Source organism: Mobula hypostoma, chromosome 9, assembly GCF_963921235.1.
Source record: "Mobula hypostoma chromosome 9, sMobHyp1.1, whole genome shotgun sequence".
In the NCBI taxonomy this organism is placed as follows: Eukaryota; Metazoa; Chordata; class Chondrichthyes; order Myliobatiformes; family Myliobatidae; genus Mobula; species Mobula hypostoma.
Window position 1 is genome coordinate 94,732,170 of NC_086105.1, and position 24,164 is coordinate 94,756,333.

General features: G+C 46.9%; 1 protein-coding gene across 1 annotated transcript in view; it reads right to left on the bottom strand.

The window, feature by feature from the left end:
- The window catches only part of lmf1 (lipase maturation factor 1), a 784,937-nt gene extending 780,641 nt beyond the window's left edge, over positions 1 to 4,296 (bottom strand). The window contains exon 1 of the mRNA XM_063057364.1: positions 4,151 to 4,296. The gene's annotated coding sequence lies outside the window, so the exon portion shown is untranslated. The remainder of the gene's footprint in view (positions 1 to 4,150) is intronic.
- Positions 4,297 to 24,164: the final 19,868 nt, after the last annotated feature.

Consider the following 24,164-nt stretch of genomic DNA (forward strand, 5'->3'; position numbering starts at 1 on the left):
AGGGGGGAGAGGGGGAGGGGGAGAGAGGGGAGGGGGGAGAGGGGGAGAGGGGAGGGGGAGAGGAGAGGGGGAGGGGGGAGGGGGGAGGGGGGAGGGGGGAGGGGGGAGGGGGAGAGGGGAGAGGGGAGAGGGGAGGGGAGGAGAGGGGAGAGGGGAGAGGGGAGAGGGGAGGGGGGAGGGGGGAGGGGGAGGGGGAGGGGAGGGGGGAGAGGGGAGGGGGAGGGGGGAGAGGGGAGGGGGAGGGGGGAGAGGGGAGGGGGAGGGGGGAGGGGGAGGGGGAGGGGGAGGGGGGAAGGGGGGAGAGGGGAGGGAGGGGGGGAGAGGGGAGGGAGGGGGGAGAGGGGAGGGAGGGGGGAGAGGGGAGGGAGGGGGGGAGAGGGGAGGGAGGGGGGAGAGGGGGGGAGGGGGGAGAAGGGGAGAAGGGGGAGGGGGGAAGGAGAAGGGGGAGGGGGGAAGGAGAAGGGGGGGGAGGGGGAGGGAGGGGGAGGGGGAGGGGGAGGGAGGGGGAGGGGGGAGGGAGGGGGAGGGGGAGGGAGGGGGAGGGGGGAGGGGGAGGGAGGGGGAGGGGGGAGGGAGGGGGAGGGGGAAGGGAGGGGGGAGGGAGGAGGGAGGGGGAGGGGGGAGGGAGGAGGGAGGGGGGAGGGAGGGGGGAGGGGGAGAGGGGAGAGGGGAGGGGGGAGGGGGGAGGGGGAGGGGGGAGGGGGAGAGGGGAGAGGGGAGGGGGAGGGAGGGGGAGGGGGAGGGGGAGGGGGAGGGAGGGGGAGGGGGGAGGGAGGGGGAGGGGGGGAGGGGGAGGGAGGGGGGAGGGAGGGGGGAGGGGGGGGGAGGGGGAGGGAGGGGGAGGGAGGGGGGAGGGGGGAGGGGAGGGGGAGAGGGGGAGAGGGGAGGGGGGAGAGGGGAGGGGGGAGAGGGGAGGGGGAGGGGGGAGGGGGGGAGGGGGGGAGAGGGGAGGGGGAGGGGGGAGGGGGGAGGGGGAGGGGGAGGGGGGAGAGGGGAGGGGGAGGGGGGAGAGGGGAGGGGGAGGGGGGAGAGGGGAGGGGGGAGGGGGAGGGGGGAAGGGGGGAGAGGGGAGGGAGGGGAGGGAGGGGGGAGAGGGGAGGGAGGGGGGGAGAGGGGAGGGAGGGGGGGAGGGGGGGAGGGGGGGGGGGGGGAGGGGGGGAGGGGGGAGAGGGGGGAGGGGGGAGAAGGGGAGAAGGGGGAGGGGGGAAGGAGAAGGGGGAGGGGGGAAGGAGAAGGGGGGAGGGAGGGGGAGGGAGGGGGAGGGGGAGGGAGGGGGAGGGGGAGGGGGAGGGGGAGGGAGGGGGAGGGGGAGGGAGGGGGAGGGGGGGGGAGGGGGAGGGGGGGGGGAGGGAGGGGGAGGGAGGGGGAGGGAGGGGGAGGGAGGGGGAGGGGGGAGGGAGGAGGGAGGGGGAGGGGGGAGGGAGGAGGGAGGGGGGAGGGAGGGGCAGGGAGGAGGGGGGAGGGAGAGGGGGAGGGAGGGGGAGGGGGAAGGGGTGGAGGGAGGGGGGAAGGGGTGGAGGGAGGGGTGGAGGAAGGGGGAGGAAGGGGGGAGGAAGGGGGGAGGAAGGGGAAGGGGGAGGGGGGAGGGGAAGAGGGGGGAGGGGAAGAGGGGGGAGGGGGGAGGGGAGGAGGGGAGGAGGGGGAGGGGAGGAGGGGGGAGGGGGGAGGGGAGGAGGGGAGGGGAGGAGGGGAGGGAAGGAGGGGAGGAGGGGAGGAGGGAGGGGGGAGGAGGGGAGGAGGGAGGGGGAGGAGGGGAGGAGGGGAGGAGGGGGAGGGGGGAGGAGGGGGGAGGGGAGGAGGGGAGGAGGGGAGGAGGGGAGGAGGGGGAGGGGAGGAGGGGGAGGGGAGAGGGGGGGAGGAGGGGGGAGGGGAGGAGGAGGGGGGAGGGGAAGAGGAGGGGGAGGGGAAGAGGAGGGGAGGGGAAGGGGAAGGGGGAGGGGAAGGGGAAGAGGAGGGGGAGGGGAAGAGGAGGGGGAGGGGAAGAGGAGGGGGAGGGGAAGAGGAGGGGGAGGGGAAGAGGAGGGGGAGGGGAAGAGGAGGGGGAGGGGAAGAGGAGGGGGAGGAGGGGGAGGAGAGGAGGGGGGAGGAGGGGGAGGAGGGGGAGGAGGGGGAGGAGAGGAGGGGGAGGAGGGGGAGGAGAGGAGGGGGGAGGAGAGGGGGGAGGAGAGGGGGAGGAGAGGGGGGAGGAGAGGGGGGAGGAGAGGAGGGGGGGGGGGGGAGGAGGGAGGGGGAGGGGGGGGGGGGGAGGGGGAGGAGGGGGAGGAGGGGGAGGAGGAGGGGGAGGAGGAGGGGGGAGGAGGAGGGGGAGGAGGAGGGGGAGGAGGAGGGGGAGGAGGAGGGGGGAGGAGGAGGGGGAGGAGGAGGGGGAGGAGGAGGGGGAGGAGGAGGGAGGAGGAGGGGGAGGAGGAGGGGGAGGAGGGGGGAGGAGGGGGGAGGGGGGAGGAGGGGGGAGAGGGGGGAGGAGGGGGAGGAGGAGGGGGAGGAGGAGGGGGGAGGAGGGGGAGGAGGAGGGGGGAGGAGGGGGAGGAGGAGGGGGGAGGAGGGGGAGGAGGAGGGGGGAGGAGGGGGAGGAGGGGGGAGGAGGGGGAGGAGGGGGAGGAGGGGGAGGAGGGGGGAGGAGGGGGAGGAGGGGGAGGAGGGGGGGAGGAGGGGGAGGAGGAGGGGGAGGAGGAGGGGGAGGAGGGGGGGAGGGAGGGGGAGGAGGGGGAGGGAGGGGGAGGAGGGGGGAGGGAGGGGGAGGAGGAGGGGGAGGGAGGGGGAGGAGGAGGGGGGAGGGAGGGGGAGGAGGAGGGGGAGGGAGGGGGAGGAGGAGGGGGAGGGAGGGGGAGGAGGAGGGGGGAGGGAGGGGGAGGAGGAGGGGGAGGGAGGGGGAGGAGGAGGGGGGAGGGAGGGGGAGGAGGAGGAGGGGGGAGGGAGGGGGAGGAGGAGGAGGGGGGAGGGAGGGGGGAGGGAGGGGGGAGGAGGAGGAGGGGGAGGGAGGGGGAGGAGGAGGAGGGGGAGGGAGGGGGAGGGAGGAGGAGGGGGGAGTGAGGGGGGGAGGAGGAGGAGGGGGGAGTGAGGAGGAGGAGGGGGGAGGGAGGAGGAGGAGGGGGAGGGAGGAGGAGGAGGGGGAGGGAGGGGGGAGGAGGGGGGAGGGGGGGAGGAGGAGGAGGGGGAGGGGAGGGGAGGAGGGGGGAGGGAGGGGGGAGGAGGAGGAGGGGGGGAGGAGGAGGAGGGGGAGGGAGGGGAGGAGGGGGAGGGAGGGGAGGAGGGGGGAGGGAGGGGGGAGGGGGAGGAGGAGGAGGGAGGAGGAGGAGGGGGGAGGGAGGAGGAGGAGGGGGGAGGGGAGGAAGAGGAGGGGGGAGGGGGAGGGGGAGGAGGGGGGAGGGGGGAGGGAGGAGGGGGGAGGGGGGAGGGGGAGGAGGAGGAGGGGAGGAGGAGGGGAGGAGGAGGGGGAGGAGGAGGGAGGAGGAGGAGGGGGAGGAGGAAGGGGGAGGAGGAGGGGGGAGGGGGGAGGAGGAAGGGGGAGGAGGAGGGGGGAGGGGGGAGGGGGAGGAAGGGGGAGGAGCAGGGGGGAGGGGGGAGGGGAGGGGGGAGGGGAGGGGAGGGGGGAGGGGAGGGGAGGGGAGGGGGGAGGGGAGGGGAGGGGAGGGGGGAGGGGAGGGGGAGGGGGAGGGGGAGGGAGGAGGAGGAGGGGGTGGGGGGAGGAGGAGGGGGTGGGGTTGGGGCTGTAGGTGGGCGGGGGTGTAGGTGGGCGAGGGGTGGGGGAGGAGAGAGAGAGGGTTGGAAGGGGTGTGGGAGGGGGTGTGTTCGGGGTTGAGAGGGAGAGCTAGGGGCTGGGGTTCATGACCATTGTGCAGACATCTCTGAAATGACAAAGGTTGACGTGTCCCTGTCAGTATGAGGTTGCTTGTGAGGTACGGAGAGCAATGTTGCCTTTGGAGAAGTTGTTGCCCTAAGAGGGAGATGGTCCTCTGTGAGCGAGTATGGGGGACTGGGCTCCCTCAGAGAGGACACGGGAGAGTAGGTTCTCTGTGAAGGGAAATAGGGAGGAAGGTCCCTATGAAGGAGGTAGGAGAACCTGTGTGAGGAGAATTGAGTGGAGTGAGTTACCTACAGCCGTTACCTAATTTCTTTCATTCACCCCGCCCTCCCCCGTCATTTCACTCACAGTAAATGAACGCTATGGAACGCAGCAAAACTATCCTGGTGAGCCAGAAGGTTCCCGGCTGCAGCCCAGCGCCCTTGAGTGTGACGTGCCCTTCCTGCTGAACGTCTTTACCGGGCTGAGGAACACCAGCAACCCGCCGAGCTCGCAGTGCCGCCATCTTTGTGTGTTCGCGCATGCGCGGTCCGTGGTTACCGCCGGCCGAGCGCTCTGCGAGCCGAAAGGAGTTTCGTTTACTCTCACATCTGGGACTGTGTTTCAATATTGCTTTTAATATTTCCCCTTTCTGTCAGAAAATGCCAGTTTAATTCAATTCTATCCCTCCAATATTGCTACCTGCTGAGTCTTTCAAGCATCCTCTTTTATTTCAGATTTTCAGCAAATGTTGTGTTCTGCCTCTCCCAGATTTTGTATTCCAACCTCCCCCCACCACTATCCCCAATTCATTGCCCTCTATTTGCACTTTTTCAGGCACATTCATAGGCATTCATGAGCTCTCGTCCTACCACAGACATTCCCATTGCTTTCTCTCCAGTCTCTCCAGCTCTCAAACTTGTTGACACCATTACTTTGTTTCTATTTTGCATCATTCCAACTTGATCTGCCATGGTATCTCCAGTACTTTCTGCGTCTTAAATAAATGGTGGTCCTGGATGGCTACTGACATCAATGAAGTATCCAAGCTCAGCCAACGCAAGTGAGAATCATTCACTTTCATTCTAAGACATGGCCAAGTCTGATGCATTTGTTCAAGACCATCACATTATTATCACTGATTCAAATAAATTCTATAATTTCAAACTCAGTACCATATGTTTGTAAAGCAATATTAAAAGTTTGACAAAAGTTATTATTTTGCATATGAATAAATCAAATATATGTCATATATTAAAATAACTGATATATTTGTATTATAAATGTTTGTTGGAATATGTGGGCATGTGGCCAAGTGGTTAAGGCATGGGACTAGCTACCTGAAGGTCGTGAGTTCAAGCTCCAGCCAAGGGAACGTGTTGTGTCCTTGAGCAAGGCACTTAATCACACATTGCTCTGTGACGACACTGGTGCCAAGCTGTATGGGTCCTAATGCCCTTCCCTTGCACAACATTGGTCTCGTGGAGAGGGGAGACTTGCAGCATGGGCAACTGCTGGTCTTCCATACAACCTTGCCCAGGCCTGTGCCCTGGAGAGTGAAGACTTTCCAGGCGCAGATCCATGGTCTGGCAAGACTAACGGATGCCTTAATGTTTGTTGGAGTTAACTTTATTATTTTCAAAATGTTCTAGTTTTTACTAATTAAAGGTGTAAGTGGAATCTAGATTGTTTCATTCAATCACAAATGTTTATAATTGATGTACTGTAACTGCAAGATGTGCCTGCAACCTTGCAATTTACAAACATAAGGGGAAGATGAATGTTCTCATTAATGTTGTGTTTTATTACGTCATTAGGCAGACTACTTTCCACACCACCATAAGGTATCATCTAATGCGACTTGTTCACTGAACCTACACATTTCCATAACATTTTGACATGGGCTGCATAGAAAGAAACACCAGTCTCACAAACACAAGGAAATCTGCCGATGCTGGAAATTCAAACAACACACAAACTCAAATTCAAACAACACACAAACTCAAATTCAAACAACACACAAACTCAAATTCAAACAACACACAAACTCAAATTCAAACACACAAACTCAAATTCAAACAACACACAAACTCAAATTCAAACAACACACAAACTCAAATTCAAACAACACCCAAACTGCTGGTGGACGTAGCAGGCCAGGCAGCATCACTAGGAAGGAGCACAGTCGACGCTTGGGGCCGAGACCCTTCGTCAGGACACTTTAGTCAACTGTGCTTCTTCCTATGGATGCTGTCTGGCCTGCTGCGTTCCACCAGCATTTTGTGTGTGTTGCAACAATGTATTTTGTCCAATTTTTGTTCTAAAACATGGAGGAAACTAATTCTCAAACTGATCTAAGTGGGCAAAGAGTACAGAGCTATTCCAATACCATGCTGAAGAGAAATGCAATTTTCCAACAGTTGTTTCAAGCATTTAATCACATGTAACTTCCATTAATGTAATTTCCAATATGAAAGGACTTGCCAAGATGTCTCGCTGGAGAGATAGATATCAACAGTGAGCAGAAGAGGAGAATTAGCCAGAATACCATGATCCCCAACTTTCTAGGCAATTCACACACTATTCTAATTTTTTTGCATAGTTATTCCTTCACTGTAATAATTCTATAATAATCAAATGTCCTATCCAATCCAGTCCAACCACGTGAGCACCTTCTTCAGGATCTTCTCAGAGCAATAAAATATAGAGAACAAATATCTTGGACAGCCATCTGTATTTTGAAAACCAAATGGTTAATAATTCAATGTTTAAAAACTAGTTTTAAAAAGTGATCAAAGAAACTGCTTTCTATTATGATATAAGTACTTCTTAATATGAATGTGTATAGTATTGTAGCAAGAGACAGGAGTGATAATTAAGTAAGACTTGGTTACTAGATCATCACAATGAAATTGAGACATTTGTACAATTTTCAGCCCACTTGAGTGAGATGTAATCTCTTAAAGAGAAAGGAGACGCACGTAGTACTTCAGAAAATATCAGCATTGAAGTAAGTCTATTCCAAAATACTGTAAAATTCACTAAAGTGGTAAGCAACATTGACAGCGTTCATTTTCTAATTTTCTTTTCATCACCCCCCATTCTCTCCCTCCCACCCTCAACCAAAACAAATTCCTCAAAGAGCACACTTTATTATGATGCCATTGTTTTCAATGCAAATTACTATTGCCTTTTTGTAATGCTCTAATTTGTATAACTTAACATTTTTGTTCTGAATTCTAATCACATGTCATCATGGGCACCAGCTTCAAGAAAATGGTCCAAAGCCAGCCTATATTTTGTAATATAAAATGTATGACAGTTATTACAGAGCAGAGTGAATTATAAATATGATTTGTTTCTGAATGGAAAACCTCCAGACAGAAATACTTCATGATAAATGATTATAGCTTTGTGGGCCAACAGGCCTGTATTGTGCTGTAGGTTTTCTATGTTTCTAACATATTGATCTACATATCTCAATATTTTGTACTCTCAATTCTTTTTTCCAAAGCACAAGTGGCTGAAATGCCAAAATCATACAGGCAATCTTTAGGATGTAAATGCTTCGTTTTTTTTTGTTTTACATATCCAAAATGGGTCTTCCATGTGGAATTTACTACCAAATTGGTTTGCCTGTTTAACTGTTTGCATCTTTAGAAGTGCATATATTGCCAGGCCAGGATGTTGAAAGGAATAAAAGTTATTATAATTATGTTCCTTTCCATTTTGGCTACACATTTAGTAGCAGAGGATTACTATTGTTGCTTCCAAAGGGAAAATAAAACAGATATAGAGTTAATGCTTCACAACAATGAATGTTTTAGAATATAGAACTGCATAACACAGGGACCAATCCTTCAGCCCATAATGTCTGTTCCATACTTATTAAATAGGAAAAGCCAGCTTGGATTTGTTAATCAAAGGTTATTTTGGATCTCCACCTCCATCGAGTTGCATCTCCATCTGGTATGGGAGCAGTAGAGCATCAGACCAGAAGTCCCTGCGAAGGACTGTGAGAACAGCTGAGAGGATCAGGCAAGAGATGACAATGCATTAAAACAAGAATGATCAGGATGAGAAACAGTCTCTTCTCCCAGGCCAGTAGGCTTCTGAACTCCCAACCGCATCATATTCGAAGTGTCACTGGTTAATCTGTTGCATACCTTACAATATTTAACATTAATGCACTTCAGTTTATTATTAATGTGTGATTCATCTGTACATTATATCCTTACCTTCATTGTTATTGTGTACTACTGTGGTTTACACACTGGTTTGTAGAAACATTGTATATAGTTAAATGACAATAAACTTGACTTGACAACTTTATTTATAGCGAGAGGATTCGAGTACAGGAGCAGGGAGGTACTACTGCAGTTGTACAAGGCCTTGGTGAGACCACACCTGGAGTATTGTGTGCACTTTTGGTCCCCTAATCTGAGGAAAGACATCTTTGCCATAGAGGGAGTACAAAGAAGGTTCACCAGATTGATTCCTGGGATGGCAGGACTTTCATATGAAGAAAGACTGGATGAACTGGGCTTGTACTCGTTGGAATTTAGAAGATTGAGGGGGGATCTGATTGAAACGTATAAGATCCTAAAGGGATTGGACAGGCTAGATGCAGGAAGATTGTTCCCGATGTTGGGGAAGTCCAGAACGAGGGGTCACAGTTTGAGGATAGAGGGGAAGCCTTTTAGGACCGAGATTAGGAAAAACTTCTTCACACAGAGAGTGGTGAATCTGTGGAATTCTCTGCCACAGCAAACTGTTGAGGCCAGTTCATTGGCTATGTTTAAGAGGGAGTTAGATATGGCCCTTGTGGCTACAGGGGTCAGGGGGTATGGAGGGAAGGCTGGGGCGGGGTTCTGAGTTGGATGATCAGCCATGATCATAATAAATGGCGGTGCAGGCTCGAAGGGCCGAATGGCCTACTCCTGCACCTATTTTCTATGTTTCTATGTTTCTATATTATATTTTTTGAGGAGGTACTAAAAAGGATTGATGAGAGTAGAACAGTTAATACTGTTGACATGGACTTTAACAAAGATTTTTACAAGTTTCCATACAAAAGATAATTAAAAACCCATGTGATTCAAGGGAACAGGGATTCAAAATTGGTTTACTGCCAGAAAGCCAAGGGTAATGGTCAATAGTTATTTCAGTAGTTGGAAGGCTGTATAGATTTGGGGTTTGCAGGACTTAATGCTGGGTCCCTTACTTTCTGAGCTATATTTCAGTGGATTTGGCTTTAATTAGAAATCATCATTAAAATTTTATCAGAGTTAACCTAATGCTATTGACTGCAGAAAGATGTCAATGAGTGGGTGGCTGGGCAGGTTTCATCCCGGAGAAGGCAAGCAACGAAAGGAACGTACAAGTCAAGACTCAGAGAGGAATAGCTGAACAGCCTAATCTTGCACCACAAACCCGTGGATCCATGAACTTAGCAGGGAAGACAGAAGGGCATTAGAAACATAGAAACATAGAAAACCTACAGCACAATACAGGCCCTTCGGCCCACAAAGCTGTGCCGAACATGTCCTTGCCTTAGAAATTACCTAGGGGTACCCATAGCTCTCTGTTTTTCTAAGCTCCATGTACCTGTCCAGCAGTCTCTTAAAAGACCCTATTGTATCCACCTCCACCACTGTTGCCGGCAGCCCATTCCATATACTCACCACTCTCTAAGTAAAAAACTTACCTCTGACATCTGCTCTGTACCTACTTCCAATCACCTTAATACTGTGCCCTCTCATGTTAACTATTTCAGCCCTGGGAAAAAGCCTCTGATTATCCACACAATCAATGCCTCTCATCATCTTGTACACCTCTAGATATTAAGATAATACTGGCCTTTATTAGTTAAGCTCATAGAGGGATCACAGTGGAACTGTGAAAAAACACTTGTTTTTGACCTTGGCTGGAGTTATATGTTCAGTACTGGTTACTGCACTATAGAAATTATGTGATAGCACTGGAGGGAGTACAGAGCAGAGACATGGAAATTTTAGTTATGAAGCCAGGTTAGCCTGGCTAAGATTATCTTCATTGCAACAAAGTAAACTGATGAAAGGTTTAATCAGAGTGCTTAGCATTGTGAAACATGAAAGACGAACAGAGAAAAATTATTTCCCTGAACAGAAAGGACAATAACCAGTGGACATAGAATATGATGGAAGGACTAAAGCAGGTTTTCATCTTGAATGTTTTGGGTCTGGAATTCAAGGCCTGAAAGAGCGCTGAAAGAGCGCTGAAGCCCTGAAAGAGCGCAAAAATACCAAGCAGAACATGATCTGCCATTTCATGTTGCCTGCAAGCCTTAAGCTTAACATGGAGTTAATCTAGGTAGTTGATCTTTTAGCCACATAAACATACTGGTACAAAGACCTCCTTCCATACTATAATATCCTATTAATGTGTGAACACTGTGGATGTACTTTAGGTGATTCTAGATACATGATAAGAAAGAAGTGCTGAGGGGTCAAATTAACTTGCATGGGTGGAAAACTTACCAGCATAGCTCACTGGATGAGGTGGTCTATTTCCATGTTGTAAACTCTACCCAAACGTCAGACGGATAGGTTAGTTATAACCCATCCCTTTCAAGTGTTGTATAACCTTTTGCATTGCAAGTCTTTGAATTAAACTGAGTTGAATTAATGTGATATTACTGGAAGCATCTGGGTCTAGTAAATGTAAAACCACTTTCTTTTTTTTCATATGAGTGCTGGCAAGACCACCAGTTCCTATGCGTACCTAATTGACCTTCAGAATACATTAGAGAAAGCACTACCTGAATTGTTAAAATCTATCAAGAGAATGTATTCCTACTGTGAGGCTTGGGAGAGAGTTCTAGGACTTCCATTCAGTATCGATGAAAGAAAAGTAATACATTTCCAAGCCAAGAGGGTATCTGACTTGGAGGGAAATCTGGAAGAGTTTGCATACCCAGGAGCAGGTTGCCCACTGGTCATCTCCAAGCATTTCAGTCCTGGTGGGCACTTGGATGGGAGATCGCCTGATATCAGAGGCTGTCATGGGCTGACTGTTGAGGGAGATAGTAGTCTGAATTCAGTAAGGAGCCCAGCCACATTGTATTGCACATGATGAACAATTACTCTGTTGATTTTGTGGTAAGTATGTATTTAATCAAATTTAATGGAGGAGAATTCTTCATATATTGTTACCCTGCATTCAGTCTCTGTGTCACAGCCCTGGTAACATTATGGGGCTTCTGGATATAATACCACTATATTAGAGCAGCAAACAACTGTGAGAACATGAAAATCATAAGAGGAAATAGAAACATAGAAAACCTACAGCACAATACAGGCCTTTCAGCCCACATTGCTGCGCTGAACATGTACTTTAGAAATTACCTCAGTTACCCATAGCTCTTTATTTTTCTAAGCTTCATGTATCCATCCAGGAGTCTCCCGAAACACCCTATTGTATCCACCATCACCACCGTCACCGGCAGCCCAGTCCATGCACCCACCACTCCCCCATGCTTAAAAAACTTACCCCTGACATCTCCTCTGTACCTATTTCCAAGCACCTTAAAACTGTGACCTCTCATGCTAGCCATTCCAGCCCTGGAAAAAAGCCTCTGACTATCCACATGATCAATGCCTCTCATCATCTTATACACCTCTATCAGGTCACCTCTCATCCTCTGTTGCTCCAAGGAGAAAAGGCCAAGTTCACTCAATCTATTTTCATAAGGCATGCTCCCCAATCCAGGCAACATATTCGTAAATCTCCTCTGCACCCTTTCTATGGTTTCCACATCCTTCCTGTAGTGAGGCAACCAGAACTGAGCACGGTACTCCAAGTGGGGTCTGACCGGGGTCCTACATAGCTGCAACATTACCTCTTGGCTCCTAAACTCAATCTCATGATTGATGAAGGCCAATGCACCATATGCCTTCTTAACCGCAGAGTCAACCTGCACAGCGACTTTGAGTGTCCTATGGACACGGACCCCAAGATCCTTCCAATCCTCCACACTGCCAAGAGTCTTACCATTAATGCTATATTTTGCAATCATATTTGACCTACCAAATTGAACCACATCACACTTATCTGGGCCAAACTCTATCTCCCACTTCTCAGCCCAGTTTTGCATTCTATCAATATCCCACTGTAAACTCTGACAGCCCTTCACACTATCCACAACATGCCCAACCTTTGTGTTATCAACAAATTTACTAACCCATCTCACCATTTCTTCATGCAGGTCATTTGTAAAAATCATGAAGAGAAGGAGTTCCAGAACAGATCGCTGAGGCACATCACTGGTCACCAACCTCCATGCAGAATATGACCTGTCTACAACCACTCTTGGCCTTCTGTGGGCAAGCCAATTCTGGATCCACAAAGCAAGGTCCCCTTGAATCCCATGCCTCCTTACTTTCTCAATAAGCCTTGAATGGGGTACCTCATCAAATGCCTTGCTGAAATCCATCTACACTACATCTACTACTCTACCTTCATCAATGTGTTCAGTCACATCCTCAAAAAATACAGCAATCTCCTCCCTCACCTCCCACAGTATCCTGCGGTATATCTTGTCCAGTCCCGGTGACTTATCCAACTTGATGCTTTCCAAAACCTCTAGCACATCTTTTTTCTTAATGTCTATATGTTCAAGTTTTTCAGTCCACTGTAATTCATCCCTACAATCGCCAAGGTCCTTTTCCATAGTGAATACTGAAGCAAAGTACTCATTAAGTACCTCCACTACCTCCTCCAGTTCCATTCACACTTTTCCACTGTCACACTTGATTGGCCCTATTCTCTCACATCTTATTCTCTTGTTCTTCACATACTTGTAGGATGCTTTGGGGTTTTCCTTAATGGTGCTCGCCAAGGCCTTCTCATGGCCCCTTCTGGCTCTCCTAATTTCATTCTTAAGCTCTTTCCTGCTAGACCTATAATTTTCTAGATCTCTGTCATTACCTAATTTTTTGAACCTTTCGAAAGCTTTTCTTTTCTTCTTGACTAGATTTTCAACTGCCTTTGTTCACCATGGTTCCTGTACCCTACCATATTTTCCCTACCTCATTGGAACGTACCTATGCAGAACTCACGCAAATATCTCTTAAACATTTGCCACATTTCTGATGTACATTTCCCTGAGAACATCTGTTCCCAATTTATGTTTCCAACTTCCTGCCTGATAGCTTCATATTTCCCCTTACTCCATTTGAATGCTTTCCTAACTTGTCTGTTCCTATTGCTCTCCAATGCTATGATAAAGGAGATAGAATTATGATCACTATCTCCAAAATGTTTTCCCACTGAGAGAGCTGACACCAGGCCAGGTTCATTTCCCAATACCAGATCAAGTACAGCCTCTCCTCTTGTAGGCTTTTCTACATATTGTGTTAGGAAACCTTCCTGAACACACCAACAAATTCCATCCCATCTAAACTCCTTGTTCTAGGGAGATGCCAATCAATAACTAGAAGTTTTAGTTTAAAGAAAGAGTTAACAGCCGGACAGCACGATAATAGTTTTAAATGAAAAATCTGGCAAACAGGCGCTCCCTTTAATGCAACACACATAAAAGTTGCTGGTGAACGCAGCAGGCCAGGCAGCATCTCTAGGACGAGGTACAGTCGACATTTCGGGCCGAGACCCTTCGTCAGGACTAACTGAAAGAAGAGCTAGTAAGAGATTTGAAAGTGGAAGAGGGAGGGGGAGATCCGAAATGATAGGAGAAGACAGGAGGGGGAGGGATGGAGCCAAGAGCTGGATAGTTGATTGGCAAAAGGGATATGAAAGAATCATGGGACGGGAGGCCTCGGGAGAAAGAAAAGGGGGGGAGGGGAGCCCAGGGGTATAGTGAGAGGGACAGAGGGAGAAAAAGGAGAGAGAGAAAAAGAAAGTGTGTATATAAATAAATAAATAAATAACAGTTGGGGCACAAAGGGGAGGTGGGGAACTAGCGGAAGTTTGAGAAGTCAATGCTCATGCCATCAGGCTGGAGGCTACCCAGACGGAATACAAGGTGTCATTTCTCCAACCTGAGCATGGCTTCATCTTGACAGTAGAGGAGGCCGTGGACAGACACATCAGAATGGGAATGGGACGTGGTATTCCGTCTGGGTAGCCTCCAGCCTGGTGGCATGAACATTGACTTAGACCGTAAGACTATAAGACAAAGGAGCAGAAGTTGGTCATTCAGCCCATCGAGTCTGCTCCGCCATTTTATCATGAGCTGATCCATTCTCCCATTTAGTCCCAATCCCCCGCCTTCTCACCATAACCTTTGATGCCCTGGCTACTCAGATACCTATCAATCTCTGCCTGAAATACACCCAATGACTTGGCTTCCACTGCTGCCCGTGGCAACAAATTCCATAGATTCACCACCCTCTGGCTAAAAAGATTTCTTCGCATTTCTGTTCTGAATGGGCACCCTTCATTCCTTAAGTCATGCCCTCTCGTACTAGACTCCCCCATCATGGGAAACAACTTTGCCACATTCACTCTGTCCATGCTTTTCAACATTCGAAATGTTTCTATGAGGTCTCCCCTCATTCTTCTAAACTCCAAGGAATACAGTCCTAGAGCGGACAAACATTCCTCATATGTTAACCCTCTCATTCCTGGGATCATTCTAGTGAATCTTCTCTGTACGCTCTCCAACGTCAGCACATCCTTTCTTAAATAAGGAGACCAAAACTGCCCACAGTACTCCAAGTGAGGTCTTACCAGTGCCTTATAGAGCCTCAACATCACATCCCTGCTCCTATACTCTATTCCTCTAGAAATGAATGCCAACATTGCATTCGCCTTCTTCACCACTGACTCAACCTGGAGGTTAACCTTAAGGGTATCCTGTACGAGGACTCCCCTTGCAACACAGAACTTTGAATTCTTTCCCCATTTAAATAATAGTCTGCCCATTTATTTCGTCTGCCAAAGTGCATAACCATACACTTTCCAACATTGTATTTCATTTGCCACTTCTTTGCCCATTCTTCCAATCTATCCAAGTCTCTCTGCAGACTCTCCGTTTCCTCAGCACTACCAGCCTCTCCACCTATCTTCGTATCGTCAGCAAACTTAGCCACAAAGCCACCTATTCCATAATCTAAATCGTTGATGTACAATGTATAAAGAAGCAGCCCCAACACGGTTACTTGTGGAACACCACTGGTAACCTCCAGCCAACCAGAATAGGATCCCTTTATTCCCACTCTCTGTTTCCTGCCAATCAGCCAACACTCTATCCATGTATGTACCTTTCTCATAATTCCATGGGCTCTTATCTTGTTAAGTAGCCTCATGTGTGACACCTTGTCAAAGGCCTTCTGAAAATCCAAATATACAACATCCACTGCATCTCCCTTGTCTAGCCTACTTGTAATTTCCTCAAAAAATTGTAATAGGTTTATCAGGCAGGATTTTGCTTTGAGGAATCCATGCTGAGTTCTGCCTATCTTGTCATATGCCTCCAGGTACTCTGTAACCTGATCCTTGACACTCGACTCCAACAACTTCCCAACCACGGATGTCAAGCAAACAGGTCTATAATTTCCTTTTTGCTTCCTTGCCCCCTTCTTAAATAGCTGAGTGACATTTGCAATCTTCCAGTCCTCTGGAACCATGCCAGAATCTATTGACTTTTGAAAGATCATCGCTAATGCCTCCGCAATCTCCACAGCTACTTCCTTCAGAACATGAGGGTACATTCCATCTGGTCCGGGAGATTTATCTACCTTTAGACTATTCAGCTTCCTGAGTACTTTCTCTGTCGTAATTGTGACTGCGCACACTTCTCTTCCCTGCCACCCTTGGGTGTCTGGTATACTGCTGATGTCTTCCTCAGTGAAGACTGATGCAAAATACTCGTTCAGTTCCTCTGACATCTCCTTATCTCCCATTACAATTTCTCCAGCATCATTTTCTATCAGTCCTATATCTACTCTCACCTGTCTTTTACTCTTTATATACTTGAAAAAGCTTTTAGTATCCTCTTTGATATTATTTGCTAGCTTCCTTTCATAGTTAATCTTTTCCCTCTTAATGACCTTCTTAGTTTCCTTTTGTAAGGTTTTAAAAACTTCCCAATCCTCTGTCTTCCCACTAATTTTTGCTTCCTTGTACACCCTCTCCTTTGCTTTAACTTTGGCTTTGACTTCTCTTGTCAACCACAGTTGCATCCTTTTTCCATTCGAAAATTTCCTCTTTTTTGGAATATATCTGTCTTGCACCTTCCTCACTTCTCACATAAACTCCAGCCACTGCTGCTCTGCCGCCTTTCCCTCCAATGTCCCTTTCCAGTCAACTTTGGCCAGTTCCTCTCTCATGCCACTGTAATTTCTTTTACTCCACTGAAATACCGACACATCAGATTTCGGCTTCTCTTTTTCAAATTTCACAGTGAACTCAAACATGTTATGATCACTGCCTCCTAAGGGTTCCTTCACCTCAATCTCTCTAATCACCTCCGGTTCATTACACAATACCCGATCCAGTACAGCCGATCTCCTAGCGGGCTCAACAACAAGCTGTTCTAAAAAGCCATCTCGCAGACATTCTACAAATTCTCTCTCTTGAGATCTAGTGCTGACCTGATTTTCCCAATCCACTCGCATGTTAAAATCCCCACAATTATCATAACACTGCCCTTCTGACAAGCCTTTTCTATTTCCAGTTGTAATTTGTAGTCCACATCCCTGAAGCTGTTTGGAGGCCTATAAATAACTGCCATCAGGGTCCTTTTACCCCTCCGATTTCCTAGCTCAACTTCTCAAACTTCCGCTAGTGCCCCCCCTCCCCCTCATGCCCCATCCGTTATTTATTTATTTATATACACACTTTCTTTTTCTCTCTCTCCTTTTTCTCCCTCTGTCCCTCTCACTATACCCCTTGCCCATCCTCTGGGTTTTTCCCCTCTCCCTTTTCTTTCTCCCTGGGCCTCCTGTCCCATGATCCTCTCGTATCCCTTTTGCCAATCAACTGTCCAGCTCTTGGCTCCATTCCTCTTTCTCCTGTCTTCTCCTATCATTTCGGATCTCCCCCTCCCCATCCCACTTTCAAATCTCTTACTAGCTCTTCTTTCAGTTAGTCCTGACGAAGGGTCTCGGCCCGAAGCGTCGACTGTACCTCTTCCTAGAGATGCTGCCTGGCCTGCTGCGTTCACCAGCAACTTTTATGTGTGTTGCTTGAAATTCCAGCATCTGCAGATTTCCTCGTGTTTGCTCCCTTTAGTGCATCTCTTTTTGTGTGTTTTTCAATTCTTGCTCGCCGGCTAAAGATAACGCGATGTACATACAGAAATAAGAGAAAATCAGCAGATGCTGGAAATTCGAGCAACACACACAAAATGTTGGAGGAACTCAGCTGGCCAGGCAGCATCTATGGTAAAGGATATAGTTGACGTTTCGGGCCGAGATCCTTCATCAGCACTGGCAGATTCTGATGAGGCCTCTCGGCCCGAAACGTCGGCTATACTCGTTCCCATAGATGTAGACTGGCCTGCTGAGTTCTTCAAGCATCTTGTGTGGGTTGCGATGTACATACAAGCTCACTGAGGTCACCAGAACTGCAACATCTCATTATTGCGTCTTTACCTACCAGTCAGGTATGAACTGTGCCTGAATTGAGAGAATACTTGGAATCAACATAAATTGTATCAGACCGAATCTCTCTTTTTTGTGCAAGTGAAATCGATCCCCAAAATGTACAACTAAAACGAGTGAGAAGATGAATTCCATGGTGCTGAACGTGGCGGAGTGGAATTGCCGCTCGGATAGCTTATCCCCAGTTAGCGGAGAGTAATGCAGGATATATTTGGCAAACGAGGTCTTGCTTTCAGCGACAGCTTGTTTAACAAAGTGACATTTTTAAAAGAGAGTGGTTATGTTATTATTTCTACGTAAACGTTTTAAAGGTGTGACAGATAAAAGACATGTTTTAAATACCTGTATCCAAACTAGCACAAGTCTCGTAGGAATTGTTGGCTTACTTTTCACCCCCTAAAAACACATTAACTGTGCTCTCACAGATACCTCGAGTTTTTAAGGTGTAAAAGAAAACTGAGGCGCTGTTATCAGCCTTTCTGGCTTCGATAGGCCATACCCTCCGCGCACGCACATCCTGATTTGAACAGTAAGGGCATAGTAATAACATATCGGGAATGGTTACCATCAACGGTATAACATTAGCGTCTCTTTTGGGTGGGCGGAATATTAAATCTTGGTCGAATATATAATGAACACTTTATGGTCATATAATCCGTGGGTATTTTGTTGCCAGTGCTAATATTAATGCAAAGGCTAAGTGTGGTCTTACAAAATGTACTATCAAATTTCTTCTACTTCTGGTCGTCTATATGAAGTGTCAGTTGTTTCACTCTTCGCCACCCGCTGAGCATTTCAGCATCATTTTTGTTCAGGATTTCCAGAGCCGGTGGTATTTTGCTCGTATTTACAGAAAGTTGTGTTTGAGATTTATGCAAAAATCCAAGCCCCGTCGCTTTTCACAAGGAACTCTAGTTACATAATTTAAATGAACTATTCCTTCCTGCTGAAAAATGTACGACAGAAGAATTCAGTGAGATGTCCTTAATCCTTCACAAATCTACGCCACGGCTTTTCCCTGGACAGCAGGCGCATGGTTCAACGCTATATCTCCTTTAAACAAAAGTGACATTCCATTTGACAGGAATACCACGTAATTCTACAAAGATCCAGAATAGGTGGAAGGGCCGAACGGTCTCGATCGTAAATCGTGGACACGAAGAGCTGACAGTTTTCTCTGTGGCTGGCTCAATTTAAAATTTTGAAGCTTCCTGCTTCAGTTAAATTCTGTGCTCCCAATCAATAATATTTCAGTGTTGTTTGTTAACAATAATTTGTCCGTCCCGTTTGTCTGAACCTTACTACAGTCATCGCTATCATATGAATGCAAGAGACCTAAGGTCGCTCGTTTATTTAAGTGCGTTAGGAGAACATTAGGTGTTTCTGCTGCATTCGGGAATCGGTTTTAACTACAACGCGCCAGCTACGTGTACAGTTTACCGTGTCTCCGAAAGGAGGTATTTATCAGAGATCAGTCAACACGGGGAGGTGGGGGAATGCAGGGAGAACAAAAGATACCGTGGAATTTAGTGACATGCAAGAATGACAACCTTTCAAAAATATCTGAGCTGACAGTGAGAGACTTCACCCGCTCGGTAATACAAGATGGTCTTTGAGAGAATAGACTCGCCTGTTTTGTTTAGGGCGGACTAAATTACATAATTTAAACTTCAACTGTGTATCAGTTTATAGATATTAATGCAAACCATATCTAAATTTGTAACATCTTTGGAATAGTTTCGCTTTCAATTAAGTGGGAAAAATGCTAGATGGACGCCGAGATAGATCTAAATCGGTTACCATGGCCACTTCTAAAGTTACGAACGAAAACGTCGGAACATCTGGAAATTTAGAGAACGACACAAGTGAACCGGCCCCTTCGTATGCGCTCTAGTTAATTTCATTTGAACACACTCGCATCAAAATGATTAGTGGACAGAAATTAGTCATATCGGACCCACTACCGGTAGGCGAGATTATTAATTATTACGACAAATATCAAAACATTCAATAATTATGTGTGAGAATGTCGCAGGTCGCTCGGCCAAAGAGGCTTTGCAATTAATTATCTGAATTCTGACCACTCTGAAAATTCTGAACTCAAGACCGAATAATGGAGATAAACATATACTTACATAAATAACTTAATAAAAACTATGCACTTGGAACAAAATAAAGACAATGGAAACAAATGGAATGATGAATATTTGTTAATCCGTCTGCATATCGTGCAGTTTAATCCCCCTACACAGAAACTTGAGAAAATCCATTTATTGAGTCTCTCCCCCACCTCAAAGCCTATTTTAAATCGAAAAATGGGTAAATTTATCTGTAATTGGCCTGTACAAAACTTAAGACAGGGTAAAATAGCGTTCACCGTCCATGTTTATAATTTCATAAACATTAAAATCGTCTAATAATTGTATATTCCCGGAGTTTTTGTATTAATAACTAGGCTGCTCTAATGACATCTCGATTCTTATACCAGGAAATATGATGCATCTGTAAAAACGTCAATATTTGTGAATAAACAATGTATTGCTGACAAAAAGAGTTTTATTTCGTGTCTTTCGTTCGACAAAACGTCCTTTTCTGAAGCTATTTCAGTAAAAAAAAGGTATTATTTGATTATAGTGGACAGACATCGATATCTGAAATAGTCCAAACTGATCATCTCGAGGACCAGAATAGAATTGATGGAACATACTGCGAGGGGCATGGACTTGAAGATGCTTAGAGTCTCGAACACTTAATGCAAAATATAGTGTTTCAATAATTGGGTATCATTCAAAGGGAAATTGCCCGCAACTCATTATTAGGAGCTCTGGAGTCCTTATAGCTAAGCATCCCGATTTATCGGAGAGTCCTTCACCAGAGGTCCGCATTCAATAACTACAAACTCATAGTCAGGAAACAACGAATATTGCATCTGCAACTTAGCTAGTTATTTTAGAGAAATTCGCACCTGTTTACAAATGCCTGGATAAAAACGAAATTAATGCATACCGCAGTAGGTTAGGATCAATCGTATTCCATTCAAAAGACGAAATGAAATCTCACAACTTCTCTGATTTTTGTACATTTTTCTCCTCTAAAGAGAGAAGTTAAACTTTTAACACACGCGTAATACTTTTTAAAGCAACAAGGCAGAGAAGTGTTTGCACTGGGTCTGTAACATGGAGCCTGTAGTTAATCTATCAAAGCTTCTTGGCGAATATAATTCCCATAGCAACTTGAAGCAAAGACCGACAGAGAGCCATTTCGTTGTTTTCACCAGGGTCGTTTGTTTATTTCCAAAATGCAAAAAACAATAAATGTTAATACTATTTTTTCACTTCCAGAAGTACAAAGTGCGTGTCTATCAGTGACTGCTAATTACTATAATCATACTATTAAGAACATAACCAATTTTAACGTAAGTGGGACATCAATTGTATATAGTATTCGATTGATTTATATTGTTATCTACTTTTCAATATCAAGTATACGACGATAAAAACCTGGTTATATGTAGCAGGAGTCAGGGAATTTTTTCCTTAAAGAGGTTTGCCCTGGGCTGCTGTTACTCAGTGTACAGTGAGGATCAGATGATATGCAGTCTGTGCGCTCTGATACAGTATTCTGCGTGCTGGGCAGAAGAAACGCGAATATTCCGACTGGAATCTAATTAGGATAATAAAATCGCATTAGTTTCTATTAATTCATAACTGGACGCTTATCGCTAATTTGTATAAGACAGTACAAACTCTATTCTGCAAAAAGTACAAAACAGAACGTTTGTATAATTCCTTTCGACTCTGGGTATGTACTTTCCTATTAATTGACTCGAGGTCTTTAGCACTGACATCACCGTCTGCCGGGCACAAAGGTATAACTAAGATGAATATGAAGGTCAAAACGTACCACAGGCCTCTGCAGGCGTTCCAGTACGGTACCGCCGAAGCACTCGCACCGTGTGACCAGGAAACTCGAGTGTTGATAATTGACTCTAGTGCGGAAACATAGATCTGAGTTTGTTGACAAGATCGTTAATCAAACCAGAGTAAGTTATCACTACACCGTTAAACCAGAAAGTCAATCAAAAGAAAATGCTGAAACATAAGCCACTCACAGCTGAACACTGAAGAAAGCAAGGAATGTTCGAGTCGCTTCTGGGTGCTCAGGCCCACTCAATCCTCAATTAAAAGCTGACTCCTAATTCACTGTCACGAACCCTCACGACTTTATGATAAACTGCCTCAGACTCATCCCAGACCATTTAAGAACACTTGGATCGTTTGTTTTGCCTGGATTTCCTTATATATCCCACAGTCTGACCTAGCTGGAAAATTGAACGAGCTTCACCCCACAACCCAGCGGCAGCGACACAGCACCGCTCCTGTTTATCCTGATGTTTTGATTCATCGACAGTCTCCCCTATTCCCATCTTGTGGAAACATTAATAATCAAACCAGGTTATAACTGGAAAGTGGAAAGACAATGACTTTTGCACTTCAGTTGCCTTTCGTAATTGATCCGGTTTCTCTTAAATAAAACCTGACTGAATGCATTCAGTATCAATCCGGATCAAACCTCATCTCGGCAGAAAGCTTGCGTGTTCGAGCGAAAATCCCTAAGGCGGTGTTAATTTGGTTAATAATTCAATTCGGGAGAAGCGGCACATTGTCCGCATCTTTCAGCAATCAGACAGTCCACGGATTCCAGCAGCTTGATACGTCTTTGATACAAAAGTTTATATCGACTTTGCAAGTTTTTCCTAAGCACAATACTGGAGACAAGCAGGCGCTCTTAGAATGCATTAGGCACTAGTCATGAAGATTAATTAAACTCGATTAAAAAGGAGCCGGACAGGAATCGATCACCAACTGATTGTTATTTTCAGCACTGAACAAAGTCGTTTGCTAAATCCAATGGACGGTTATGTTTTCTTCTTTATGATCGATCGTCTTTTAAAGGACTTCTTACGTCAAAACTCCTTCCATATACCGTCAGACCCAATCTGAGGTAACGAGAGTGACAGTAATTGTTGATGATTTTAATAATAAAATTACACATTAATTTGGTCCATATATTTTCAGAAGCATGTTTATAGTGCGATGCATTATGCATAAGATTTGCATTAAAATGTTTAACATTGACATTAACATTATAAATTGCACTATTAAATGGTTTCGTTTATATGCTTGTAAAACGCTCAGCAATTAATAACGTTCAAGCTACCCCCGAGGTCCTCTATTTAAAATAAACAACGCACGATTTCTAGATGACATATCGTACACTCTCACTCCATTCTACAGCAAAAAGAACAAAAAATAACACATTGTTGGTATTCCAGGAAAGTAGCGTAAAATAACGAAAGAATTCAAACACCACGCCCCCAAATGTAAGTTTTAGTCGAATTACTGGACAAATGTTTAGGGAGTGATCCATATAAATTGTATGATCTCCCCGCTTGTTTAGGCTTATGGTCAAAGTCTGCATAAGACATTAATTTGCAGCGTTCATACATGCATAACATTTCTGATTGTAACATCTATTGGCGATATGGCAAGAGACAGAGTATAGAAGGGTCGGAAATGAAGAAAAATAAACTATAGTGGGAATCAGTTGACATCAACTCTTCGGAAATTAACTTGAAATAACACAAATAGAAGCGTCTTGATAAACATCAAGCTTCAAAAAATACTAATCTAGCAGAACATTTTGATGCTAACTTCATAAAGGCTCCAGTCTAGAAAATAGTCCAAATATTGAAACATTTACATGATATCCGAACGATAACTGAAAACCAAAAAAAAACCTGCTTACATTCACAATGGAGAGCGTTAGTAATTTTGTAACAGATTACTGAATCACTAAACTACATGGTGTAGGTCAATAAATATATTACAATCAGAGATTGGTTATAACGAAGTCTCACGCTTTGGGCAGTACAGTACTGTACTGTGTTCAGTAAACGCGTGGAAGCAGGATATAACGATTCAATGGTTACACACCGAGACAACTCTCCCAACTGGTAACACCAACAACAACACAAAGGATCCTTGTTTACCCCGGGTAAAGCATTTAATGCACGTTTAAACGCTGCAGTGAACCATAAAACAGAGGGGGTGAGAAAGAGAAGGGGGGGGGAGACAGACAGAGAGAGAGAGAGAGAGAGAGAGAGAGAGAGAGAGAGAGAGACAGACAGACAGACAGACAGACAGACAGACAGACAGAGAGAGAGAAAGAGAGAGAGAGAGAGAGGGAGAGAGAGCGCGCGAGAGAGAGAAAAGAGGGCTTATGATGCGTGCAAGTTACTTACCATGTAAAGAAGAAACAATCGACATGCCGGAAAGTTAGTAACAGTTAACTTTGAGACTTCGTTTAATCTTTTTAAAGATGAAATATCTACTTTAGCAAGCAGGTCCCAATTGTTCAGTTCACACATATAATGATAATTCTTCGTTCATTTCTGTTATGTCGGATTTATAAAAGACGCCTTTCTGTGTGCTCACTCGCTTTAAAGTTTGGCCAACTGGGAGACAAGAGAAACTAAGCGAGCCGCATAGTGTGGAAAATGCATACTGCAATTTAACGTTTTTTAAAGCATACATGCCTCTGAACATAAATATTCATATATCTTTTAAGCCTGCTAAACCACTGAGATTTCAGCCAATTTTAGCATGGTTTCTGTTCAGAGAAGAATAAAAGTTAACCGCGGTATATATACATTGAAATGCTTTGTGAATCGATAAGGGGAAATTGTTGTCCATTTTGCCAGAATATTCCTGGTGATC